Here is a 25,782-nt window from a genome sequence, read left to right on the forward strand (position 1 = left end):
GACAGAGGATGCGGTGGGAGGAGAGATTTCCGACAACAGGGACAAAACCGCAGAGCCTGACTTAGATAAGGTGGCCCTTCCCAGGCTGGAAACGATGGGGAAAAAGTGCATCAGTCCCTTGCTTTAAATCTGAGTGAAAAGTAATTAAGTTTGTCCAATTCTCTAATTAAAATTCCCAATTAGCAAAACCCCCATGGCTGGGCGCTAGAAATTCCTGTAAAACACAATGAGGATCCAAGAATGCGGACAGAGGACTCAGCTGGCGAGCATTCCCTGTTTGTAAAGAGAAACGTCCTGCTTTCCCATCCCTCACACTCAGGTCCTTAAAGAACCCCTTTCTTCTCCTGTAAGAGCCTCTAGTGGGATGCAGGTTCAGAATCGGGGACATCCAGCCTGTCGAATGCTGTGTGGGCAGCTGGGCACAGTGAACTGCAGCTTTGCAAGCTCCAATTTATTCCTCCCCTTGTCTCCAGTACGACATGCAGACGAAGATGAAAATACACACACATCTCTCCATGTGAACATTTTAACTGGCATTTAAAATCCTAAATGCTAAAATACAGCTGACTGTGGAAGCTCAGCTAGATGCTAAAGAAAATTACTGGTTTGCTCCACTGGCTGAAGGGTCCCTCTCACATGGCAGAGTGGGTTAAAAGCTCCCCATTAGAGCAGCAGAGTTTAACACACTAAATTGGAATCTACTGGTCTTCATCCACAAACTCTTAAGTAGTAATTATGGGTTACTGCGGGGTGACAGCCAGCTGTTAAGGGACTGAAGCCTGATAATCTCCTAGGCGTCCAGCCTGAGACAGTGCTGCAGCCAGAGGTGGACTAGCTGCCTGGCTAGGGTGCCGTCCATCGTCTACGAAGCCCTCCTCCTTCCAGCCTACTGATTCCCTGACACACCCCTGCATAGCCCTTATCTCCTGCCTGAAGAGAGTCTGCAACAGCCTCCTGGCCAGCCTCTTCCTCCATCTTCACCAGAGCAAGAATGCTAAAACCAACCTGACCCCACCGGCACCTCTACCAGCATCACGGCCCCGCCAGGCCTGGCTGCAGCTGATCCTCCAGCCCTTCCTGTCACTCAGTCTTTTCACTAAGAGTCTCTCTAATACCCGATCTTTTCCCATTTCCCCCATTGCTCTGTGAACTCCTCCAGGCTGGGCAGTGCCTGGCTAAAGGCCTCTAGCCCAAGCCAAAGCCGGCTGCAGAGAGGCAGAAGCTGGGTACGAGAGGCCATAGAAAGTGAAGTCTCTCTTTGCTGGGCAAGGAACCAGATCTACCACTGAGATCTGGGAGGTAACAGTGCCAGACATACACTCCGTGGCTGCATCCAGACTTGGGTGGGTACTGACAGGGCAGACCTGAGTCAGAAGTGGGGGAACTCAGAAGGCTTCCAGCAGAAGAAAGATTTTTTTAAAACCAGAAAAATTAAACCAAGTTTGCTTTTTTCTTTTTGCTGCAGGACATGCGTTTTAAAAATAATTTTCATACAGTATATCTATCTATCTATCTATCTAATGCTTTATTCTGCTTTTAGTTTTTAAATTGTACTGTCATTAAGATTCTTCATAAATACCATTTTAGTGTATCCATACTGTCTCCTTCCATAGAAGGGCATTAATTTACTTAAACATTCCCCTTTACTCAGCCACGTCTTCAAACACTATAAAGTGACTTTACTACTTCCATGATTCTGCTTATGTAGCTTTTCTTGCATCTAATTATTTGTATAAAGAGATGGTCTTCCTCGGTTAGAGCCATTATTGGCCACAAGAAGTAACTAATACATCTGACTAGAATATAAGGAGAAAGGATTCTGTCTTTCTTTTTTTTTCTCACCCGGCTCCTGGAGGGAGGAAGCCACAGTAAGTATTTACGGCTGAAGGAAGAACTAATAGGTGAGTCAGTGTGAGTGACTATTCCCTTCAAGATCTATTTTTCTGAAGTTCACAATTCTTTAATTTCCTAACAGGGACCCAGGCTCAACCAACACTTTTATGTATCCATCTCAATCTGAACAGTTTTTCCTAGATGTTAATATAAAATAATTTCTTTTAAAAAGATAAACAAATAACCTTTTAATAGCAAATTCCAGTATCAAAACCAAGGCGGCTGGTATAATGACTCTGAACAGCTGGCAGCATTTATTAGAGCTGACCACACACACACCTAAGATCCCACAGCCTCACTCCTGGGTATGTTTCCAGCAGAAATGCACACATATCTTCACCAAGACTGTACGAGGATGTTCATAAGCAGCACAGAATAACCCCAAACTGGAACAACCCAAATGTCCATCAACACACACCAGGACAGATCAGTATATTGCGCTGTATTCACACACACACAAAAAACAAATAAATACTATTCGACAATGAGAATGAACAAATGACAATGAGAATGAACAAACCACAACTACATGTAACAACATGAATGAATCCCCCAAACATAAGACAGAAGCCAGATACAAAAGTGCACACACTGCAAAATTCCATTTATATAAAGAACACAAGCTGAACAACACGATCAGAGGCTGAGTATGGATGTCCAGAAGGCGGAGACTGGAAAGCACAACGGGTTCCGGGATGCTGACCACGGTAAGTTTCTTGATCTGGGTACTGGTTATATATATCTGTGTTCAAATGAAACTTCACCAACCTGTACACTTAAGATGTGTGCAGTTTACTGAATGTTTGTTGTATTTTAACTTTTGAAGGATGCATGGCCATTTTTAAACCTCATCAAAATCGTTTACTTAAAAACTTTCTTGAGTGTTTGTGTTCGAGGCCCTAGAGATACCAATAAGTAACAGGATTTTTCCACCGGGTCTGCAGTCTAGTTTCAGGAAGTTCAGACTGACATGGTAGGATGGGCGAGTTATCAGCAGGGCTTGGCACAGGGTCGGCAATGGTCAGGAGTAAGCCTCCGTCTCTGAGCTTGCTGGAGAAGCAGTCTCCACAGTCACAGGGAAGTGGGGGTAGGTTAAGGACCTCCCAAGTTACACGTCCGTGCCACACTAGGCCTTATCAGACCTCTTGCCCTCCAACACACTGCTGCCTGCTGTGCGAATGAAAGGTCCAGGTTCCATGTGGCCTGAAGCTTATGTGATTTTAGGGGGGGCCTCTTTAAGAGAAAGAACGCCAAATAATGAATCTACAATTAAACATAAGGGCATGGAAGGGGGGATATAAACAGGCCCTAAAGCATAAACCTCCACTGAGTGAGTCTCTACCTCGGCGGGAAGACAGGTGGCTGCCTTAGACACTGGCCTGCACCAACCTGTCCTCAGGTGCCTTCCAGGGCCTGCTTCAGCTCAGCTCAGCAGAGCCTTGTTCCTCCCTGCTCGCTGCCCAGGACTGGCACACAGAGGCCCCATGGAGAAAGGCCACTCCTGAGAAGGTGCTACCTCTGCCATCTGGCCCGCCCATATCCCTCCACCCCATTCCTCTCCAGCCAGCTACAAACCCTCAGAAGGTCCTCCTCTACTAATCTTGTTTCTCTGACGAATATTTAAACCATATGAAGGGATTTTAATCTTCTTTCTGATAAGATCTGACCTCATGTATCTTTGCAGATGAGATTTCTTTTAAATTTCTTTTTCAGTTACAGTTGGCATACAATACTTAGTTTCAATACTTAATACAATATTTGTTTCAGGTGTACAACATAATGATTAGACATTTATATAACTTACGAGGCGACCCCCCAATAAGTCTAGTACCTACCTGACACCATACATAGTTATAACAATATCACAGACTATATTCCCTGTGCTGTACATTACATCCCTGTGACTATTTTTATAACTGACAATTTGTACTTCTCAATCCCTTCCCCTTTTTTGCCCACCCCCTCATCCTCCTCACATCAGATGACCATCAATTTGTTCTCTGTATCTATGAAGTTGTTTGTTTTGTGTGTTTATTTATTTTGTTTTTCAGATTCCACATATAAGTGAAATCATGCGCTATGTCTTTCTCTGTCTGGCTTATTTCACTTAGCATAATACTCTCTAGGTCCATCCATGTTCTCACAAATGATAAGATTTTTTTCTTTTTATGATTGAATAATATTCCATTGTATATATGTACCATATTTTCTTTATCCATTTGTTTATCTATGAACACTTATACAAATCTCATGAATAGGAAAAATTCACATCATTAGAATGTCCATACTACCCAAAGTAAACTACAGATTTAATTCAATTCCTATCAAAATACCAGTAGCACTTTTCAGAGAACTAGAATGAATAATCCTGAAGTGTATAGGAAATCACAAAAGACCCTGAATAGCCAAAGCAATCTTGAGAAAAAACAAAGTAGGAGGTAACACACTACCTGATAACAAACTATACTACAAGGCTATAGTAATCAAACAGCATGTTACTGACACAAAGACAGACACATAGCTTAATGGAATAGAACAGAGAGACAAGAAATAAACCCAAGCCTATATGGTGAATTAATCTATGACAGAGTAGGTAAGAATATACAGTGCAGTAAAAACAGTCTCTTCAATAAATGATGTTGGGAAAACTGGAGAGATACATTTCAAAAAATAAAACTAATGGAAAAAAAAACACTTTCTTATATCATATACAAGAATAAACTCAAAATGGATTAAAGACTAAAATTAAGACCTGAAACCATAAAACTCTTTGTAAACTCTGACATTACTCTTAGCGAGATATATATATATATATATTGGATATGTCTCCTTGGGCAAGGGAAACAAAAGAAAATATAAATGAGACTGCAGATAAGATTTGATCTCAAGAATCTTTGCAGCAGGGATGTACTTGTGAGCTTTGACGGGCACGGCTGTGTGACCAATGCTCTGCCCCAGTTTGGTGTTCGGTGAGCCTCCAAGTCAGAGCATGGCTAGCAGGACACCAGAGAAAGGAGCCTTCCATTACACTATCCTGAGGAGTTAGCTTTCTAAAGGAGAAATGCTGTTCTTACACAAACAGTAAGTAGGGCATCCTAGGTTACTTCCAGACAGCCCCAGGAAGGAGGACAGCCCCAGGAACACTCACCCCTTTTCCAAGTATACTGCCCCTGACATTTCCTCTACCTTCTCCTCCCAGCTTGCCACTGAATGGTGTGTCTGATCTGCAACTGTATATTCCTTTAGATATTACAGTATTTGAATGAATCACAATGACTGAAAACCGGATGTGGGGAGGGAATTAAGTTTCCTGAGCAGTTACTATGCACAGGTGCCATTTTCTCACATCTGGACAAAGCGAATGAGTTGCAGAAATAGCAACAGCTTTGAAGGCAGGCAGAGTTTGGATGGGATATTAGCAAGCCTCGCCTCACTTTTCTCATCTGTAAAATGGGAATAATAGTACTACATAGACTTAGTTTGAGGACTAGCGATGATAGATAGAATCTGGAACAGCAAGGACCCAATAAATGTTGGCTGTTATTTTTATAAGTTTCTGAACTCTTTACTGCACAAGTAATAGATGCATTCTGTTCATGCTTCATTTAACAATGATTCTTAGTGATCGTCCATGTCAGAACGAATACATCCAACTCACTTTTAGCTATTGCATATTATTCCTCAAGATGGAAATGCCATAGTTTCTTTTAACCATTTCTGGATTGTTTAGGTTGTTTTCAATTTTTTGTTATAAACAATGCTACAGGGATCTTTCTTTGCATGCCTCGTTGGGTCCATGTGCAACTGTTTTTTCAGGTAGAGCCTGAGAAGGGAAAATTCTGATTACATACTGCCAAATGCCCTGCAGACCCCATGCTCAGCTGACACTCCACCAGCAACCTAGGAGAGTGCCCATTCCCTCTGCTCCTGTCCTTCATTAAACATTAGCTGATTTTTAAGTATTTGCCAATCTGATATATACTCTCTGAGTACTAAGAAGGTTGAGGGATTTTTCTTATGTTTAAATTATATTTATAAATCTTCTATTAATTGACTATTTTAATATTTTATCTAATTTTTAAAAACTGGACATTCTTTTTCTTTGTTTTGTCAAGATTTCTGTCCTTCGGGTGTATTCCATATCTGGGACATGCTTTCTCCTAGTCTGTCATGTGTCTCAACTTGGTTGATGGCATCTTTTTCATACGAAAGTTTACAATTTTACTGATGGCTGCAATCTACTTTGAGATGCATCAAAAATCAAATGGAGTCAAGGATGGAGAGAGGCATTGACAGATGGAAAGTAAAACGTTAATGGCAGAATCAGATATCGTGAATTTCCATGTAAAATTCTTTCAACCTCCCACCCCCATCACTGTCTTCTCTTGCAAAACCCCCATCACCGTCTTGGCTCTTTGGGGTCATTTTCTTTTCCATGCGAATGTTACACTCAGCTTGGAGAATTCCATTAGAGTCCTCCTAGGATTTGGATTGTGACCGATTGCACAGAATTTATAGGTAATAGCACACCTATCGTAGGATCGTTGTGAGAAAAAGAAGAGATATGGAGTCTGCAGAGGGCTTAGGCCATAGCCAGCAGTCAATAAACAGGAGTAGCTGTTATTATTACTCTTGGTGGTTGCTACACGCAGGACACACTGCATCTATCCCATCTCTTCTAATCTGAGAAAACACTCTCCCTTGAAAACTGCTTTTAAATCCATTCCAAGCTTGGCCCCTTCACTGACTGGGCCATTTCCCCACAAAAAGAACTTTGCTCTATAGCTCCTTCCTTATAGACCTCCTTCTGAGTGAGCAGCATACGGTGCAGGAATCCTCAAGCTAAGATGCCCAGCCTGAGTCATTTCTCAGGCTTTTCCTCTAAAGTTGGTCTACTTCTCCAGGCTCCTGAGCCCACACAGGGTTTGTTAGAGCCCGTAAATAGCTGACAATAGTGAATCAGCCTCCGCTCTGCTCATAAATGCATATTGACAGGTATGGCGTATGCCTGTCTCCAGGTCCCAGCTTAGCAGGGGTGCCTGTGTGGACAGTTAGCTGCAATGCTGGGCACAGGCACCACAGGTACCACCCTGCGGCCATTTACCCAGCACAGACAAGTCTCATAACACTTAACACTACAACAGTGGGCATCACTTCCCACTTCATGGAGGAGGACACAGGCTCCAGAGCAGAGCTTCAGGTCAAAAGTGAGAAAACTAGGACCCAAACCAGGGACTATCTGATAATCCTGAACTACACTTATAATGACTGGCCCCCTTCATGGAGGAGGACACAGGCTCTGCAAAAGTGAGGAAACTAGGACCCAAACCAGGGACTGCCTGATAATCCTGAACTACACTTATAATGACTGGCCCCAGGGCCCACAGTCTTAGAAACAAATATCCCTAGACAGTGACTTATAGGCCAGACCCTTGACTGAGCTGAGGTTCCCTAGCACCAATCCCCCCAATCCCCTAGCTGCAACTTCTTCTGGCATCTCCACTCCTTTTTCTCCTTTGCTGGGACAGCTGCTGCCACAGCTTGCAGCTGTTGACAAACTAGTCAGCATGCTGCCGGGGTGTCTTTCGGAGCCACCTACATCCTCCCGAGCAGAGAGATACCTCATTAGCGTGCTATATTTCAGCCCGGAGAAAACAATGCATGCCAAGAGACCATAAACAACAAGTACAAATGCTACAGGTCACAGATGATAGATGCCACTCTCAGACGTTCGACGTGGGCCTCACTCACACAGACAGAAGTGAGGCCTGCTTCCGGGCACATCCGTCTTCCCCAAATGCTGACGCAGGGAGAAGTCAGCACAGCCTGCCCTCCATACATATCTAGAGGCCGCGGATCCCCGGCCTCCCCACCATTAGCCTTTCTCCTAATGGGGAAGCTGCACTGTGTCTGATGAGTTTCAATATTTCCAAACTCTTACTATTCCACTTTAATTATTGGTCATTTCAATTATGATTAGAACTTTTTTTCCTTGCCACAGGTCCAGGAATTTTTCTCTTTGAAGAAATAAAGTTTTGAAATACCCTGGCCAATTTTTGAAAAGGACTGGCCAGCCAGTTGAGAAATCGTGAATTTGGCCTGAGAGCACAGGCCAAAACCAAGACAAACAGGGGCTCTTGCACAGACCCACCGAGCCTTCACAAACTGGGCTCTGTTGGCCTGAGGGGCAGTTCTGAAAAGGAGGCACCATGTGGTTTAGTGCCATCACTCTGGCCCTTGGGGTGCCAGCTGGGCCTACAAGCCAGGAGCCATCTGGGGTGAGGACAGGCAGGAACTGGGTGCTTTCCCTATGGTCAGGGTCTGCAGACAGTGGACTATAGGATGAGCTAGGCCAATAGAGGACCCTGGACCTTGGGGACACGACTCCTTCCTGGAGCAACCTCTGGACACAGAGACCTGTGTGACCGGGACAAAGTGCTGTGCCAGCTGAGGAACTGGGCAGTCTACCCCACAGGTGACTGCAAGGAGGCATGAAAATGCTGTCAGTGGTCATACAATACATTCTACAAATAAGCAAGATTTTGTGTGGGTCCTGTTTCACAGTGATGGGGAGGGAAACTTGCTGACACGGATGTGGCCAGTTGAGGGGCCCACTGAGCCAATGCACACAACCCAGCCTCAGGTGGGAAGGTCAAAAACACTCTGCAAGCATTATACAGGGGACTGAAGTATAGACCGAGGACTGTTGAGAATCTCAGGACCCTTTCAGGGGGCCCATCAGACAAAACTATCTTTAAGAAGCTGTCTGCCTTTTTCATTCTTATTCTTCCAGGGGTGGACAGTAGGGGTTTTCAGAAGCTCTCATGGAGCAGAACAAATGCAGAAAAGATATGAGAATGCTACCTTCTATGAGGCCAGACAGTAAAGAGGTTTGAAAATTGAAAACAATGCCAGTCTTCTAATTTTGTTGTTGTTTTGGAAAGTATTTTTCATAAAAAAAAAATGGCTTATTTTCACTGACACGAAGTGGGTTACTGTTACTTTTAAATGAGTTTAAAATGTCTTTTAAACATCTCGGTTATAATTTCTAAGAGCACATATTCCAAAATTTTACCACTGGCTCTTTCTAGGTGGTACTTCTTATCTGTCAATCACATGTATTACTGCTATCAACTGAGAGAAATAATTAATATTTAAGGTTTAGCCCATCCTGTTCCAAAAAGTTCAGTAATAAATGAACAAGTAACATTTCTGGGCCCTTCCTATGAGCCACGTACTGTGCTGAATGTTTCACAAATGTGGGTTTACTTAATCCTAATGACACCTATGGATTATCAGCCTCATTTTACAGAAGAGAAACTGAAGTTCAGAGCAAGGCTGAGCATCTTGTCCACGGTCATGCAAATAGGAGGTGACAGAGAACCAGGACATCGAGCCTGTGTTCCTGACCACTGACCTTCTCTGCAGGCCCTCTGGTCTCAGGGCATGGCTATATGTCAAGAACTCCACCCACCCCTTCTTGGCACTGACCCCACAAGGCCTGCTCACTCTCCCATCTGGACTTCATCACTGGAGAACAAGGACTCAACTCTCTTACATGCATCCTGCAGCCCCTGTGTCCACCCTTGCCTGGACTGGGGAAGTGACTGACAGACTGGACCAGGCAGCAGCAACACCTCAGCAGGGGTCCAGACACCTTTATCTCTCGGGCTCACCTTATATCAGAACCCAGACCCAGCCTCTGCAGCTGGGACTGCCAGCACCTTGGGAGCAATGTCATGGCTGAGGGACTACTCTGGGCACAGATCTCCAACCTCAGCTCTGGATGACAGCATGGGCTTAGAGCAGATCATGGGGTAGGTTTCACAGACTAGGGTCACACCGGTACGGCTGCCTCCAGTCTGTTGATCCCAGCCATCAGCCCCCTACCCTTGACCGCCTGGCACAATGACAAACTTTGTGCTCCCTTTCCCACCTGTGCAACTCTTTTGCCTGTGGCATAGTGTGATGTTGTAGCCAGTCTGCATGTCCCCCTGTGCTCACCCTGGGAAGGGCCAGGACTTTCAACTGATTCCTGAACTGGTGTGCTTGTGTGGGAGTCGAGAAACATAATAAATGGGCTCAGCTCCGTGTGCAGCACCTAATTTGCAATAATATTGAAGTCTCCAACAATAACTCATTTACTCTTATAATAAATATATAAAAAAAGACAAATTGCTACATTGAACATGCATTTTCTTCACTGCAAGTAGCTGCTACCCCAGGGAGAAAGCCCTGTGCTGCTAACTAATAGTAAATCCTTTGGAAAATCATGTGTCATAATGATGGACAACCGGGGAAGGGGTATTAAATAGATTTAGAGGTTAGCTACTCTAACAAGAACAAAAGACGTCCTTTGCAAACCTGCACCTATAAGAGCACAATCGGCTGTGATTAGCACTCACCTTCTGACAGCTCAGGTGCACAGAGGAGAGAAAAGTTTCTGTCTTGATGGGTGTCAGGATAGAGAGGCAATAGGGAGAGGGAACATGGAGGAGGCCTGGGTGTGTGGGGGCTCTGGCCCAGGACTCTGCTTTCCAGCCCTGCAAGGATCCGGGAGTGAAAATATCACCTCATTTCCAAGGATCCAGCCCACTTCGCGTGCATCCCGGAACAAACGCCCATGGCGCACCCACCACACCCAACTCAGTGCAGGTGCGGGGTGTGCAGGGTACTCCATTTTTGAGAAGAAAGCCATGACCTTGGGATAAGGAAGGTTCTGAAGGCGTCCACATCAGGGATACCTGAGAGCACAGGCCAGCCTTGACAATCAGTGCTGGGACGGCTGCATGAGGGAGTGTTAAAGCCCAGTGGCCCTGGCCTGGAGGAGGACAGAGTTGAGCAGATGAGTGCCTGTTTTCCTGCTGGTTCGTGACTGGTGTAGCCATGACTCATTCTTTCCAATCCACTTCTCCAAGTCCCAGATTTGCTTTCCTCAATTTGGGAATCCTGGTCTCAAAGACAGCGGTTGACAGCTGTGTCCAAAATCCCGAGCAGCCCCTGCCTTTCTAACCATTGCTTGTTGAACTCTGAGTTTCTGCGCAGGCCCAGGGCTCGGCCCAGAGCTGGTGCCTGCCAGCTTCTCAATGAACCGAGAAGTAAGCATGGGGTTTGCACTACTGCCTGCCTGCTGTTCACCAGACTCCACAGGAGGGGGTTCCGTGTGACAGAGGAGGAAGATGAGGTCAAGGGGGTTGTACGATTTGTGGAAAATCACATGCCCCAAATGGCGAAGACAGCAGTCTCACCCTAGGCTCTGTGGCTGCAGGCTCTGGCTCCTCCCAGGAGCTAGGGTTGCCCTCCGGCAAGATTAGGTCCTAGAGCGGGTCCTAGAGCTGGCATGTGGCACAGACACTTGTTGGAATCAAGGGTCAGTGGGCCATCTCAGCAGCTGGAGAGCCAGAAGCATCCACACAATCTTGCCACAGATGTCAAAGGCTTCTGACCCTACACTTGCCCTCCAGTGATGACCTGGCACTGAGCTGACATAGCTGGGAGTCAGTGCTATCTGTGAAATTCAAGTTTCAGTAGATGTCATTGCAAGTCAATTTCACCAGTCCCCTCTCACGGCATTCGGTTTCCTCACCCATAAATAGGGAGCTTGCCTACATACAGTCACTAAAGTTCTTCACCATTCATTCATTCTTTTCCCTATGAGACCTAAGCCAAGTCACTCCCCCCTCTCACGGCACTCGGTTTCCTCACCCATAAAATGGGGAGCTTGCCTACACGCAGTCACTAAAGTTCTTCACCATTCATTCATTCTTTCAGTCACTCAATAAAGGAAAAGTTTTCCAATTGAACTAATGATACAATATACAGCTATGAATAACTCACTGAGAGAGACAATTTCGTGAATATCATGCTGCAAACCTAGTTTTTTCCCCCCTAAGAACATTAGTCTCTCCAGCACCAATACTCGATGGCTTTGCAATTTGATCCTAGCTAAAGCACACAGATGCCACTTACATTTTTGATAGACTTTGCTTTAAAACTCAATACTACACATTATTAGCCAAACATACTTACACATTTTCAGATTTGGAAAATTTTACAAAATGGTCTAGAAAGAGAACCAAGCAGAGAGAGCCCAGGAGGGTCATCCCTTGACCTTTGGGAATGGGCTGACTTGTACTTCCTTCCTTCCTTAGCCACTCCATTCCTCTGACTTCAAAGTACAAACACACAGATTTGATTTCACCGGTGCTTTATGCCTCTGGGATTGCCAAATTGTTCCTTCGCTGGCTTCCAGCATTTCACTTCTAGAAACCTTTCTATAGTTTAAGCAACACTGCCTGGTGATTGATGACCATTTTGCAACTGCTATCAGTTTACTATTTTAACCAATATATCATAAATCAGGAAGAGGAATGCTGGGTCCAACTGGAGAATGTAGCTTTTGCTCATTACTTGGGAGGATTATAGCCATTTCATAAAATCCATTATCTAGGGAAAAGATCCTATTGGCAGGGGCCAGCAAAATTCATTTCATGCTTCAAAAGTTTGTGATGGGGCTGGCCGGAAAAAAGACTAAATTGTTTGGAAGGTGGGGATCATGATTTGTTTAAAAACCACAAATGGCCAAGACTGAGCTGTGTCCATTATACCAAATGGCACTTTGTACTCAAATTCATGAGCACTGTCATCCAGGGCCAGTCCCCTGACCACAGCTCTGCCCAGTCTCACAAACAGTTGGATGGAGGAAGTGCTGGTCCCCTTCCTGTCCCCACTCTAAGGCCAGGCCACTCTCATCTGTTTCATCTCTGTTACGATCCTTTCTGTGGCCTTCTGATGTTGTCCTTCCAGTCCTGTCTCAACAGAGCAGATAAAAGGGATGTTCCCACACTGCCACGTGGTCATGTCCTTCCCGCTGCTCTGAGGATCGGGCCCCAACCCTCGTGAGCTATGATATCAGGCAGCTTGTCTCCTCTCATCTCGCCTCTACCCATCTCCCTGCCCTGCCTCATTACAGGGACAGTGACTTTTCCTCTCTTCCTGGAGCATATTTACTCCTTCCCCCTTAGAGGATGGTGACATGCTGCTCCCTCTGCCGGGAATGGATGCCCTCTATAATACCAAAGAGCGTCTTTCTAGCTGACAGCCACTATTTCCATGCTATCCACTACCTGTGGGTTTCTAGCCATTTCTCCTTTAGCAGTTACACGCTGATTTGATACATGGTTGCTGTCACCATTTCCCCTAAAGGCAGCCATCAAGGAAGGCCTCTCACTTTACCTAACTTTGTTTCCAGTTGTCAAAGGAGAAAACACAAATGTCCCAGGGACCAACCCAAACAAGGACAGGGATCAGGGGCCTCAGTTCCTGCCAGTCTCTCCCATGAGGGTCCAATTTCCTCTACACCAAGGAGCAGCTAACAAGGCCTTAGAAGCAGCACCCCCTGTACTCCCCACTGGAATAAGACTCCAACATTTAGGACCCCTGGGGCCCTCTTTCCTTGGTCCTTGAAGGCCAGGCCAGGTAAGGGCTTTTAGGAAGCCAAACGAAAGAAGAATTGAAAGGATGTTTAAAAAGAAAAGGAACAATGAAAAAAAAAAAGTGTCTTCTAGATTTTGCCAAGCCTCTAGAACATTCTTTTTAAAAATGATTTTGTTTCCTTCTCTCTTAAACTCAACTTTCTCCAAATTCATTCCTCATGTGAAAACAGCATCTTCCCCAGAGAAGCTCAGTTTTAACACACACATTTTTCTAAGTAACTCAGAGTCGCTCTGCTCAGCAGACAATAAAGATTCTTGTCTGCGAGTCCTCCTTGCTTCTAAGACCACTGGGAATTGAAGTGGCGAGTCGGAGCTCTCAGAAGCTCAGCTTTGCCAGATCTCAGAAGATACTCCCAGTTCAAAGTTCTTGCTGGCACCCAGAGAGTTTGAGGGGCTCCAAGTATGTCTGTCTGGAGGAGGAAGCAGGGAAGAAATCCTAGCATCGAGGATGTGAATTTTCCTCCCGTCCCCTCCCTGGCAGCCTCCCCCGCCCATCCCCATCACGAAGCAGGAGTCACTGAACTTCTTTCACGCTGTTTTCTCTTCAGGGCCTCCGGTCCTCCCTTCAAATCCCTCCTCTCCTCCCAGACAGTAGTCTGTCCACCCAGCTTTTTTCGCGCCCTCCCCCCGCCTTTCTCCCTCCTCCCCCACTCCTCCCCACTCCAGCAGGGACCCCCCTGCCTTGCGCCTACTAATTCTCATGGCTTCAAACTTAGAGCTCGGCAGACACAAGGAAGGGAACGGGAGAAAGCAGCAGGCCAGGCCTATGCAGACAAGAGCAGCCGCCTCCTCATTTCCACTTGAAGTGTCGCAGGAAAGGCTGCCTTTCTCCTTAACTTACCCCGCCGGCCTGGAGGGAGGAGGGACGCAGCCTGGAGGGGCGGCAGGGCTGGGAGGGCACTGCCTGGCTCAGAGGCCGCCCGAGGAGCCGCGGGATGGAGCAGCGGGAGGGAACATCAAGTGGCCGCTGGGAGGGAGGCGGGGCTGCATGAATCATTTATGACCGGGTGGCGGAGGGTTTAGAACGCGCTAATGCACAGACTGGCTTGACTTGGGAGATCTGGCTGCTGCTGGTGTGCGCTCCTGTCCACGGGTGACTTTCCCAGGCTGGGAGCCACATGAACCCTTCCTGTTGAGAGGAGCTGCCCCTGTGTTTGTCCTCCATGAGGCAGGGGCTGTCCCAGGGCAAGGGTCCGGAGCTTGGGTGGCATGATGCCTCAAGCTTAGGGTTTTGCAACCCCAAGAAGGGGATTGCAAGCTGGGCAGGCTCTGGGGGGCCATCTGGACCAGAGGGCTTGCTGGGTAAGAAGGGGAAACTGAGGCCTAGGAAGGTGGGGTGACTTGCCGAAGGTGTTTAGTAAGGTTGTGGAAAAGGCCACTGTCTCATTCCTTCTCTGGAAGGTTCCCTGGCTCGCTGCAGCTCCCCTATGGAAACTTAGAGCCACAGGGCCAGGGAGCAGAGTTCCCTCAGGCAGCGTGGCCCCTCACATGCAGGAGTCACAGGAGGGTCTGACCCCACCTCCAACCAGCTGAAATCTCATGAAGAGTTTCAATTGTTTGAATGTAGCATCCTTTTCAGGCTGTGGACAATCACTCCCCACCTGTCCTTGTCCTTTCCCTTTTACAGGATGAGGACATGGCAAATATCTTGGGACAAGGAGTTCCCATCAAACAGAAGGGTGAACCTTCGTGGTTTTAGGCATGTGGATCTGCCAGGACCACTGGTCTCATGCAACCGCATTTGCCATGTGCAGAATTGTTTTTTTCTGCTAACAGAGTGGGGAGAGGCATACTAGGGTGAGGAGGGGTCAATATCATTATCATCTTCACCCTTTTTCACTCCCAATGACATTCTCTATAGTTTTTCCCCATTTGATCTCAAGGCATCAAAAATGTGAAAAGCAGCCATTCTGTCTCCAAAAAGGAGATCCTGCCTAAAGTAAAGGATTGAACATAAGTATAAGATGTTTGAGATTTACCCCAGGACAGGAAGTAGGGGAATGGACAGACCTGGAGGACGAAGACTCCAGAACCAACCACCCTTTCCTACGCTCTGACCTATCCTGGTCTCACTCTTTGTTAGAGTTCCCCGATTCCATGTCCCTACTTGACATCATCTGACTGTCCAGCCCTGCCTGTCTCCTCATGGCCTTCCACAGACACCTTCAGGAGCACAACTTGCCCCAAAGCAAGACACGTGTCCTACGGAGGGGTCAAAGCCTGTTGGTCCCCCTCCATGAAAGAAAGTTGGACCCCCTGTGGCCTCCCTTGGATCTCAAAGAAACTGTGTACAGACCCCTCAGCGTGAGGAGCAAGGAGTTAGGCCCATACACACCAAGTGCACCCCCTTCTCACAGTTCAGGCAATGCTGCCCACGGGCACAGGGCATGGGGCATGGCTCAGCCTGCCCGCCCATCAGCTCCACCACTCCTCTGAAGAGAGGGGGTCCACCCTCCCCGAGACACACTGAGCAACTGACACCAGGAGCAGAGCACACGGCGCGGCCCTGCACTCATAAGGGGGCTACATTAGCAGGCGTGGGCGGCACCCAGCTCTCCAGACTCTGGGCCAGCACTGCTCAAACCCTGCACACACTTCCTCCACACTCCAAGCAGCGGTCCTTGAGCTGAGTCAAGGCTGCTTCCTGGGACGGGAGGGTGGGGGAGAAGATGGCCAAACCAGATGCTACTTGTGGTGTTGCAAAGGGTCAGAAGTTTGTCTCGGTCGATTACACAAAAAGCTCATCCCCAAATCTCCTGGGTCAGCAAAAAGAAAAAGCAGACCCCTTCTGGGTGGTACTGCCTCAGATGGCACCGCAAAGCCCACAAAAAGAAAACAAGGGAAGTGACCCACACTTTGCCTCAGCCTCAGGGGAACACAAGGCCCAGGGAGGCTGGAAGCTGGTGGAAGAAAGCCTTTGTCCCTGTCCTGAGAGAACCCTTGCCTGGAATAGACACTTCCCCCTGGTGGTGAGGATGGCACGGAGCTCCTCTCCCAGCTCCTTCAGTTCAGAATGCTGACCCTTCTGACAGGAGAGTGTGGTTGAGGACTAGCCTAGCAGCTATTTGCCCGCTGTGAGTTCACTCAGTGAGTTCTTCTCAATTTAGGGAACGTGGCCATTCTGGAACTTCCAAAAGTACTACAGTGACACTTTGAAGCATTCTAGAAGCTCAAGCTGTCTCTACTCCAGTCTCCCCACCTCCCCACCCCGTCCCTCATACTACACACAGACAGCAGCAAGAGTGGCAGAATCCCAAGATGTCTTTGCCCTTCCTGCCCCTCAGTTTCCTCAGGAGAGTGTTCGGGGCCCAGAGGAGTCATTATTGATATGGAAGAGACTGCTCCCGGTCAACCCTAACAATGAAAGCCCCACAGAAAGGGCTGCTTTCTGGGACCCACAACCATCTCCAGAGACAAGCCTTCCCGAGGTGTTTGCCACTCCCCCTCTTCAGGCCTTCCATACGCAGCCATGACTCATGACTCTTTCCACCAGGCCCGGAGGGCTTTAAAGAAATCCCTTTCTGTGACTTACGAGTGTCACTTACAGAGAGCACAAAAGCCATGCTCTGTCTAATGACCTTCCCAGGTAAGACAGGGTAGAGCTGCCTCCGGAAAGTCTAGCTAACTAAGAAAGTCTAGCTAACTAAGAAAGTCTAGCTAACTAGCCCCTGCTCCCTCCCCTTCTCTCCCCCAGACTTTCAGATACATCTGGGTCTACACAGAGCAGGACTCACAGGCCCAAATGAACATTTTGAGCTGCTTTGTCCCGGGAGGAACCCATCCATACCAGAGATAGCAGGTGGAAAACAGACATAGTCTAGCAACAAACCCATGGCTGCAGCCAGCCTCTGTGCTCTCCCCAGCCTACCAGAGCCACGTTCCCTGGAAGCGTGTGCAGGTCCTGTGAAGGAGGACTCCAGCAGCCCACCAGGGTCCCCAGCTGGCCTCCCAAACCTACTCCACTCTCATGGAGCTTCCTCCAACAGGCTCTCACTCTGACACTAGTACTCCACATCCTAAAACTCTGGCTCCCCCAAAGCCCAGTAGATGACATCCAAATCTAGTTACCATCCTTGGAAATCTAATTCTCTAGCTGCCCCCCACATACAGGCCATTTTTCTGCCAAACTGCCCTTTTCACTGATCTAATATGCCTGCGGGCCTACCACACACCCTCTTTCCTGCTCTTGGCCCCTCCTGGGCCCTTCTAAATCCACTGTCCTCTGAGAATAAACCTTCCCAGCTGGGCCTCCCCAGGGCTTATGTGTACATTCGAGGGATATGACACATCAGACCCTTTATTTTATTCTGAATGCAGGCTGTTCCCCTTACAAATGAGCTCTGTTCTCAAAGTTCAGTATTTCATAAATCAATGATTTGGAGCTCAGACACATTTTTCCCATACGAAATAATGTACAGTGGGTGGGTTCCCAGGTTAGCCCTTAGTAGGTTTCCCGGTTAGCCTGTAATTTCCAAGGTAACCTACCATGTGGCTAAAATAGTGCATACTTGCAGTGAAAACCTCTATCTTAAAAATACAATACTAGCAATTAAGCAGACTAAAAGCCATTAAGCATCTGATTAAAACAGAATAAAGACTTGTGTGTTATTCATGGTAAGTCCTAGCACTTGAAGCAAAGCAGACACTCATCATAAAAGCAGAGATGGCTTGGATTCCATGGCCGGGGTTGTGTTATCTCAGGGTTGGGCGGGAAGGGGCAGGCACTGCTGGGCCAGACAGTCCTCAGACAATGCAGGTGTTGGCTGGGGCCATGGAGGGTTTGGGGGTGCAGAGTGGTGGCGGGTGGCTGCAGGAAAAGTACCAGTGACAGCTCTCTCAGGGGAACTCAAAACAGGCCTGTGCTTCCAAGATCTCCCAACGGCCCCTCTTGACCCACCAACGGGCATGTAGTCTTCTCACTGGTCTGCTGACCTGAGGCAAGAAGACTTCCTCTTCTTTAATAAGGCCAAGCTGCAAGTGGTCTAAGCCAGGATCTCTGGTGGCCCAGCACCGGCAAAGGCTCCTTATACAGTTCCCGTCATCTTATAATCCGAGGAAGCAAATTCTGTTAACATTGATGAAAACTGAGGCTCACTGATGAAAACAGCTAGAAAGTGGCAGAGCTCTCATGAAGCTCTCTCATACTTCATACCCACAAGCAACTGAGGGGGCCAGGAGTGGCCTCTCTTTCCCCTGGGTGGGGAGGGAAGGGGACACATAGACTACAGCTTCATGCTTCCAGAGAGTGCAAATGACCTACAAAGTGCCTCATCAGCTCTAGGTCAGGCCTCAGTCCGCTGCTGTCTTGGACCAAGTGGAGCCCTTCTCTGAGTCAGGGCCGGACCATACACTTCATCTGGATTGTTAAAAATCCCCTCATTTACTCAGAATTGTGGAGTTCCTGCTCAGCAAGGGCACTGGTGAAGCAATGATGAATAAGATAGTGTGCATCTCCTTAAATACCTGAAACACAAGAGCTAGGCCCCACCTGCTGGGAAAGACACCCTTGGCCAGCCCACCTGCACGCTAAGTGCTTATGGTAGACTCATCACAGCTGCAAAAGGGCTTCCGGCTCTCTCAGCTTTTGCCAATCCATCCAATGGAAGAGGCAGATGAGCAGACACTGCTCAGCACACAGATAAGGAAACAGGAGTGCCTGAAATCCCATGGCCAGCTGGATGACAGGACAGACCCAGGACTCCTAGGAACTCCCAGAGAGCAAGGACTGCCTTGTCCTTAGCACCTTGCACAAGGCCTGGCATACAGTGGTGCACTGGCAGACAGGTGGGTAAATTATGTCCTTCTGTTAGGAGGCATCCCCTATGAAGGCATTTGCTCCATGTTTAATAATGCCTTTGGGAGCCAGAGTTCACCCGAAGTTCAGTCCAGGTCACCTCTGAGGTCTCCTGCATAGACATCTGCTCTCTCCATGACTTCCCTTCTTCTAGAGTCCTAGATTGGGGGACTTGGCTTCCTCCTGCTTACTCCCCAAGGTACAGGTGAGCAAGAGACTCTGGACAGGGGAGAACAGGGAAGAGTAGTCACAGAAAACTCCTCAAGAGCCGCAGTCCTGGGTTAAGGGATCATCCAGCCACCAGACCACCTCCCCATTGCCATAATGCAGCAGGTCGCTAGAGCCTTGCCTGCCCAAGACGGGTGCCTTTTCTTACTTGTTTACTTTGGGGAGAAAGAGAAAGAAAAGACTTGCTCACGGGGCCACATCACCCCTTCTGTGGCAGCTGCGTGTCTCCGAGTCCTTCTCCCCATCTGGGGTGGCTCACCCCTCAGATGTATAATGAATCAGGCACTCGCTCATTAATAAAAAATGACAAGCGATCATCTCATTGAAATCCGCCAAGCTGCTGAAGCCCGCAGACACAATCCTTGCCTGGCTCTGCAATTCCTCTGTGGGTGTGCAGTAATGAGTCTGTGGGATGGACGGGCCAGCTAGTGAGCATCTTGGTGCTTACCGTGCAGGTAGGCAAGTCACCTTTCCAGGGTGGGCAGCGCAGGGCCTGCAGGCTATGCCTTTTTCATCTCTATTAACAAAAGGGCTCAACTTAGCAGGCCCAGGTTTCCCCAAGGTGAGCAAGGCAAGAGAATGTCATCAAGGAGTGAGAGCTAATCCTGCCATGGCATCCTCAATCCACTGTGTCCATGAACCCAAGGGGCCTGAGACTTGGCCGGACTTAGAGACTGAACAACACGACTGCCTTAAAAAGCAGGTAAGTGAGCAAAAGGACTTGACAGGAACCCAGATGGCTACAGGCTGGTTTGCTCCAGCTTTAGCCCAGCACCAGAATCCCCTCCCAAGCTCATTTCACCTAGAGCTGAATCACAGAGAGGCAAGGCCTGGAGCAAGGGAAATGCCCCAGAGAACACCTACAGGAAGCCTCCCAGGCTTCTGCAGCCAGCTAGTACATTCTGTGTTTTATACTCACTTTGGCATTCACTACATATGGAGGATTCTATGTCCACTGCAGTGTTCTATAGGCATCGTTGAAGCCTGGAAGGACAGGATCTGAGGAACACAGAAAGCCCTGGGATGGCATCCAGGCTGCATCACTCACAGGCTATGTGCCCTCGGGGACATTAGGAACAACAGGTTCCTCATTTGTACAATAAGGATGATGAAGCCTCTTGTGCAGAGATGAATTTAGAGCTTTAACCCATCATCCATCACACAGCTGTTGCACAATAAATGACAGTTATTATTGGGGTACAGGTCCCAGGGCTCCAAGATTTTGAGGGCCCAGTCGTCCAGCCCTCAGCCTGATTCATCATCATTTATATCAGTTACATCACCAGCATCATTGCACACTCACCGCCTGTGGGTGTTGCATCAGGGGCCATAATGAATCGGCTTGAAGTTTCAGGACAGTCCAGGACGGTAGGGACATTAACCCCTACAGGATTGGAAGTGGAGTAATTCCTCCATGGCCGCAGGGAACTGAGCCACAAAGCCTGACTCCTTCCTCATACCCATGCATCTGGCACCTGTGACGGCCCTCCACTGCTCCAGAGCCCTTGCTGACTCCCTATTAACAGCAGGCTAGGCAAGGCTCCATGCTGGCCCTCCTGCACATGCCTCTTCCACAAGACCCTTCCCCGACGCAAACCAGTTATACCCATGCTCTCACACGTCTTCCACCCACCAGATGGCTGCCTTAAATGCCCACCTTGGGTCCCTCCACACTCATCCTTGACCATCATCCTGCAAGCTGGCCACCTGTCCAGAGTGCCCCTGACCACTCCAGATCACAGTGACTGCTGCTGAGTTCCACTCCCAGAGTCCTAACATGGGCCCAGTCTGAGGGGAGGATTTTGAGCTTCTCTAAGGGACACTGACAGCGGCTTGAGCACAGGCAGCTCCCGGGCATGGGCTGGGGGCTCAAGTGACTCGGGACCTGCAACGAAGGTGAGGCAAAGGCGATGAGCCCCACTGTGCAGCAAAAGAGCCCAGGTTAGGCAAGGCGGGATGTGAAGAGCCAGTGGTCACACAGCTCTTGGTGGCACTGGGACCAAAGCCATACCTCGGGGCATCTTGTGGAGTTGAAGAAGGCAGAAATTCCTGGCCACAGGCTGACCACTCAGCCTTATTTTCAGCTAAAGATCAGGAGATGAGCTTGGTCCTTTCCCACTGCCTCCTGCCTGGAGGACCTTAATAATCCTCGCCAAATCGCATCAATCCCCCCATCCGTCCTCCACACTGCAGCTGGTCTGCCTGGCCAAAGAAATGACCTCTGGGAGCAGACAGGGTAGGGAGAGACTTGCATTTCTATATGTGCTTCAGTACTGCACATGTTCTAGAAAGCATGTATAACTTTTTAATAACGAAAAAAGGGGATAATCCATGAGGTTGTTGTGAGGCTTAGCTGCCTCATTCATCTTTGCACATGTTCTAGAAAGCATATATAACTTTTTAATAACGAAAAAAGGGGGATAATCTATGAGGTTGTTGTGAGGCTTAGCTGCCTCATTCATCACTCATTCACTCAGCCAACACAGCTTCCCGGCTCCGGTTTCAGGAAAACAGCCCCTTCGTATGAGCAGGGAAGGGCCACATCCAGGTGCCCACGACATTCCAAGATGAAGGAAGGGTGGAATAGAGAGAGCAGAGAGCTCCGGATTCTCAGGCAGAAGGCCTGGGCTTCTGCTTTTATAACCAACTTAATGTGTGACCTCAGGGTGACCCCTACCCCCTTTGAGCCTGAGTGGCCTCACCTATAAAAAGGACAAAGACCCCTCCTATCTCTGACATTGCCAGATGTTTGGGGGATGCAGGGGCAGTGTCCCAGAAAATACCAAGTAACTTGGGAGGCCCAGCCTCGGGCAAGCCTTTAGAAGACTGTCGAAAAACATCCTTGTAATGAGGCTATTAAGCCAGGACATCCTGAGGTGTGGGGCGGTGACGCCCCACTCTGTGGTGCCTTGGCAAAGCCTGGTGCAGAGGCACAGTCAGGGCAAGCACACTCCAGGCCTGCCTGAGCCTAGAATACGCAGGAGATGATCCATTGCAAAACCCATGCCTCGGGGTGGAGTCTGCCCTACATTAAGAAACACTTTCCAAATGAGATAATTATTTAATAGGTAATAAATGGAGTCAGGGAGGGGCCAGAGGGAATTCAGTTGATTAAGTGCCTGTGGCTCCTAGCACTGCGTGCCTTCCCCAGAGCTGAGCCTCCTGCCCTCACCTCCTAGTCCTCTCGTTCCCAGCTCACCTCTGCCACCTCCCAGGTATTGGGAACCAACCCGCTGGCCACTGGGCTACACAGAGGGCCTGAACCAGAGGGCCCACAGCAAGGCAACAGGCTGGATTCAAGACATCCTGCACTCCAGCAACTCAGCAGCATCTCTCTGCCCCCGACCATCCCAGGGGACTATAGGGCCCAAGAGGGAAGGCAGCAAGATATGATGAGACAAGGGTAGAACCAGAAGAGGGCCGTGGGCAGAAAAGTCAGAGGCTGCCCAATGCTGTTCATGGCTTGGTCCTGGCCCAAGAGTCCTACGTCCTCAGAAAGCTTAATCTGGCTCTGCCCATTCCAGCTCTACAAGGTGGAGGTGGGGTGTCAGAGGAGGCCTTGAGCAGTTGCCAATCTATGGTAAGGTGTGGTGGGAGAAGGCATCACCCACCAACCACATGTGAGGGACCACGTGCAGTGCCTGCATGCACACTGAATTTGCACAGATTTGTTTATGTCTTGTTTCTTGACAAATAAAGACGCTGAACCTCAGGAAGGTAAAGAGACTTATTCAAGCTCATCAGCCCCAGGAATCAATCCAACCCTTGCCTGACTCCAAACATGGGCTCTTTCTACATCACCGTGCTCTGCACCACTCCACCTGCCCAGAGGACTTGGCAGGTGCTCACCAATGTGACTCCCTTCCCACTTCGACATTCTAGACAGACACCAGGCAATCCCAATCTCAAGGAATTTGTGTCTATAGTAACCCTCCCACAAAAGATGCTTTGGGCAACTCCTCCAAGAAGAGCTCTAAGAGAATTAGAAGCAACATGACTCTGAGTGAAGGGCCTAACAATCTCTGCGTGAGTCCCACCGAGGAACAAGTAGAAGCATAAGTAAATGGTAAGGAGAATCTGCAAAGGCCAAAGGTTATGATCATGTGTGAGTGCAAAAAGAAATCAGGACATGGCGAGGGGATTATTGGTCCACTGGGGGCTACATTAAGAAGGTAAGACCTGGATAGAAATGGCTGGAACATAATAGATGATTGATAAAAAATGTGTTGGAGAAGTAGGTGTATAGGGTGAATTGATAGATAGGTGGATGAATAGGAGGCTGGGTGGGTGGGTGGATGTGTGGATGGAAGGATGTGTGTGTGTGTGTGTGTGTGTGTACATGCGCATGCATGCATGTGTGTGTGTGCATGCATGCATGTGTATGTACGTGCATGCATGTGTATCTATGTGTGGATGTGTGGGTAGATGGAAGCTCTATAGTCAGGGCATTTCCTCCTCTCTCTGTCTCTACCTCTCACCCCTACTTCATTCTTCTCTTTCCTCTCCTCCACAGTCATTTAGCTCAGATCTTCTGGACTTTTGCAGGTGCCCACAGAAGACCATCAGCAGCTTCAAGGACTAAGATTCACAGCACATCTTGGAGTGCATCATGAAGTTGTCTCCTGGTCTTCAGACTAGCGCAGCCAGAAGGCACGGAGGGATGAGCTTTCCCTCTCAGCCTTCTCCCACCCCATCTTTAGCAGCCCCCAGCTCACATATTTATTACCTCTGCCTGCCCAGGCAGCTCCCACCTCAATGTAAATCAAAGGGCTCCTGGGCTCCATTCAACTCAAAGACAGCTTATTCCCTCTGGGCCTGAAAATGAGCCAGGTCCGCCAACTCGCCAACGGTTGGAGTTACCCATCAGGGGCCTATCTGTCTGGATTTTTATCTCCATTCTGCCAGCCACCGAGGCTTCTTCAGATGCCCCTGAGAAATGCAGAGACAGCCAATAGAAGCAGCCCAGGAAAACACTGGCCTAAAGAATAATGGGCGAGCAGGGGACAGGCAGGTATAATGACATAGGGCTCGGGCTTGCAAGACCCCGGGGATTAGAAGGTCCTGGGAATTCTTGGTGCTAGTGGTGGGAAGGTATCCCATGGACAGCTGGGCCAGTTTCCTCACACAGTGGCTAGTCCTGGGCCAAAGCCAGGCCCAGGCACTGCACAGCCCAAGGGCAGGAGAAACCTGTTTGGGGGAGGGGGTTCGGGTGGAGTCCATTTTAGAATGAGACCTCTGATGGTCCAAATCTCTCCCCAGCCCACCTTACCCAAGGGCCATCCTGCATCCTGGCCCAGGAACAGCCTTCCGAAACCTGTGGCATGTGAGTGGCCTAAATTCTGACTTGGGGCCCAGAGGGAAGGAGCGGGAAAGGTGCAACAGTGGGTAATGAGCTGAGCAGCAATGATGGCTCCAACTCCAGGAGGCAACTACCAGAGCCAGCATCACAATCTGAGATGCTTGAGGCAGGCATCCCCATGCCCTCAAACACTTCGGGGCAGTGTCACAAGAGGAGCCCCAAGGAAGCAAAGGGAGCAGAAAGGGGAAGAGGACGTTCCTCGAGCTTCTCAGCCTAAAGTGGCAGAAAACAAGTTGCATGGGTGGCAGGGACAGCCCAGCCTCTGGAGTCATCAACCCAGGATTGAGTTCAAGTTGCAGCCCTGCTTAAATAACCCACCTCCTCAGGCCTCAATCTCCCCTTTGTAAAATGGAGAGGGAACAAGTACAAAGACCTTGCTACCATCAAGAAGATCTGAGACAAAGCAGGTCAAAGTAGGCATTGCACAAATGGCGGCTGGTGTTGTTTTAAAGAATGGACCTCGCTTTCCTTGAATGAGCGTTATAGAATATATGCATACCTTAATGAGAGGAGAGGTAGTCTAGCAAAGGGGTTAAGAGAGGAGGTCTGGGGTCAGATGGCCGGGGTTGGAAGTCTGGCACCACCACTTACTGCTGTGGGACCCTGAGGCCAGTCGCACAAACTCTTCAGTCTCCATTTGTTCAACTGTCCAGTGAGGATCATGAGACTATTTTCTAGGGCAGTGGGAAGGATTAAATACGTGAATGCATGTAAAACAGAGCAGTGCCTAGAACCGTAAGAAATGTTAGTTTACGGTATTGCTGTCACAACAACCTGCCTGGGAGACCTCATCCCTTCCCAGGACACTGCCTTTGGGAACAACCTTTTGGGAACCCCACACTTTGGGGACTGGTTCCAAACCCTGAGAATATCCTTAGCGATGGGAAAAGAGTAGCACTCTGAGGGTGTCTTTCATTTCTCCCTACCCATTCTGTAAATCTGAGACCTCTAGAGACACAGCCTTCATCTGGGACATGTGCTGACGATGACCTGGCTGGATAGGCCATTTGAGT

The 25,782-nt window shown here is 48.6% G+C and overlaps 1 protein-coding gene across 3 annotated transcripts in view; it reads right to left on the reverse strand.

Moving 5' to 3' along the window:
* Positions 1-25,782, reverse strand: part of GLI2 (GLI family zinc finger 2) — a 245,479-nt gene that overhangs the window by 102,507 nt on the left and 117,190 nt on the right. The window contains exon 1 of one of the 3 annotated variants that reach the window (XM_025039273.1): positions 14,230-14,808. The exons of the other annotated variants lie outside the window; for them this stretch is intronic. The gene's annotated coding sequence lies outside the window, so the exon portion shown is untranslated. Of the gene's footprint in view, positions 1-14,229; positions 14,809-25,782 lie in introns of those variants that run through there. 3 annotated transcript variants of the gene reach the window in all.

Source organism: Pteropus alecto, unplaced genomic scaffold, assembly GCF_000325575.1.
Source record: "Pteropus alecto unplaced genomic scaffold, ASM32557v1 scaffold3, whole genome shotgun sequence".
NCBI classification, from domain to species: domain Eukaryota; kingdom Metazoa; phylum Chordata; class Mammalia; order Chiroptera; family Pteropodidae; genus Pteropus; species Pteropus alecto.